The sequence below is a fragment of the Pygoscelis adeliae genome, unplaced genomic scaffold, assembly GCF_000699105.1.
Source record: "Pygoscelis adeliae isolate BGI_AS28 unplaced genomic scaffold, ASM69910v1 Scaffold42, whole genome shotgun sequence".
Taxonomy (NCBI): Eukaryota; Metazoa; Chordata; class Aves; order Sphenisciformes; family Spheniscidae; genus Pygoscelis; species Pygoscelis adeliae.
In genome coordinates, this window is record NW_008824283.1 from 165,848 (window position 1) to 168,402 (window position 2,555).

A 2,555-nucleotide genomic window follows, 5' to 3' on the forward strand; every position below is an offset into this window, starting at 1 on the left:
ACTGAAAAGTTAAAAAAAGAAAATTTTGCAGCTTCAGAGTAGCATAAGATTGAAGTGGGTTTTATCACTTTAGATAATAACTAGGTTATTAAAATGACACATATAAAAAATGGGCTATTTTAGAAGTAACCTGAAGGCTTGTTAGTGAAGGCTTCTTGCAGTCCCTTCCTGAAAAACAGCATTTCCCCAGTTCAGCTCCTTTGCTTATGTTGCCCAAATGTATTAACGTTTATCAGTCAGATGAAGGAGGGTCCGCAGAGTTTGCAAAGGTCACCTTTGCTTTTCTATCCCCAAAGCTCTGTTCTTCATCAGCTGCTCTTCCTCTTCTGTGCATGCACGCAGCTTCCCTCCCCACTCCCTTCCCTGCAATGGAGACTTAAAATGTCTGTATTTTCCTTTACCACAAGGGAGCTCTACTGTTGTGCTCAGCGTGCTAACCGGGGCAGTTCGTCACGACATTTTCCCTGGAAATTCCCGTTGTCAGATGCAGCTATCACAGAGGATCACTCCTTCTCCGGGGCTTGAATAGCTGCTGATGAACTCCAGGACCTCTGCGGCAGCTCTGCTTGGTGTGCACGCATTTCTGACCTCTCCCACACACAGGCATCTTCCATTAAATTAATGCCCAGGCTTGGCTTTAATCATGTTAGCAAACCCACAGAGTGACTGGAGCGGTGTGTTTGACCGCTCGCTTCAGTGAGGACACAGAACAGCGTCCAGCCACATCCCCATTACTTCTTGGGTTTTTTAATGAAATATTCCAAGGCTGATTAAAGTATTTGTTGAAGAGGACTGAGCTCAGACAAAGAACAGGGCTTTTAGTGGCATAGATCATTAAAATTTGGACAAGATACAGCCCTTTAAGGGCTAATTCATTTCTAAAAAAAATCAGTTGCAGTGATTCCTGAATATATTGAGTGCGATTTTGTCCACTTTAACTGAACGACCATGTAGGCAAAATATGTTTTTTCTCAGAACATCTTGAAGACAAATTTCACTGTAACATACCTTTTTATGTCCTTTTCATGTCCTTTTCAGCACAGTTTTCCAGGGAACTGTATAAAAATTTATCCTTTTATCCACCAGCTCCACGCATCCTCTTCTGGGCTGAAATAAGTCTTTTTACAATACACTTCATTCAATGCAAACCAGCTTGGGGCAAGAAGGGAGACAATATCCTGTATCTATTAACTTTAAAGGACAATTTGAGATAGAAGGCAGTTAACTGCTCATACCAAGCGTAATGGTTACTTGGGAAGACAAACACCATCGCTCCAAACGTCCCCCCCTTCCTTCTTCTTCCCACAGCTTTACATGCTGAGCATGACGCCATATGGTGTGGAATATCCCTTTGGTCAGTTGGGGTCAGCTGTCCCAGCTGTGTCCCCTCCCAACTTCTTGTGCACCCCCAGCCTGCTCTCTGGTGGGGTGGGGTGAGGAGCAGAGAAGGCCTTGACTGTGTGCAAGCACTGCTCAGCAACAATGAAAACATCCCTGTGTATCAGCACTGTTTTCAGCACAAATCCAAAACATAGCCTCATACTAGATACTGTGAAGAAAATTAACTCTACCCCAGCCAAACCCAGCACAGAATTTATATAGGTTGCAAGGCTGATTCACCTCTGATTTACACCACTGTGTCACTGAAAGTCTGCTAATGATTTCCTTGCCCAGAAGCAGTACTCCCTTGCTCTACATCCCCTGCCTGACATTAGCTGACAGCGGGGATCTCATACACACTCAGTACCTGCAGCTCCCCAGAAAATGTATTTGCAAAGACATTGGGTGCATCCATTTCTTTGCAAACACTGCTGCTTACCGTGTGATCCACATGAGTTAAGGAGCAAACTTGCTCATATTCCTTTATCTCACCTTGTATCGATGGCTATAGCACTGCTGATAGAGAAAGGTAATATAACTGCTGTAAGTGGTTGTGTTAATAAGCAAGCTGTCCTGTGCGGAGTGATGCTGTCAGATTTGAATATTGCAACACAGATTGATTTTGCACGTTTTATTTTTAAGGCAAAGTGCAGCCAAAAATGTTTCAAGAATGAAATGTTTCTGCTGCAAAAGAACCAGCTGGCTGGAGCAAGGCAGCTCCTGGGAGCCACCCTGCTGTAAGTGCTTGTGGTGAGGCTCGACAGCACAGTCAGGGTGCTGTGGGTTGCAGGACAGGGGAATTGCTGTGCTGCTCTGCAGCCCCTTCCAGCCAGGGCCATGAGGGTGCCAACAGGCTCTGACACCCTGGGCAGCCCCATCCACGCACCCTGCGCCCGCTGGCCACAAAGCTGCGTTTGGACTCAGCCCCTCGGTCCTTGCATGAGGTGTTATGCCCAAACCTGTGCCTTGACCCCGTGACTTGATTTGCAGCTGCCCCATCACTATGCACTTGCCTGGGGCTCTGGACTGTGGCTGACCCTGGCGGTGGCCACTGGACCCGCTCGGCTCTTGCCCAGGTACTGGGGGGCTATATCTTTAGCTGGGGCTGCTGCCCTGCTGTCACCCTCGGTCCTGCTTGCCTGTCCCTTACAGAGCAGGCTGCTCTGTCCCCTTCT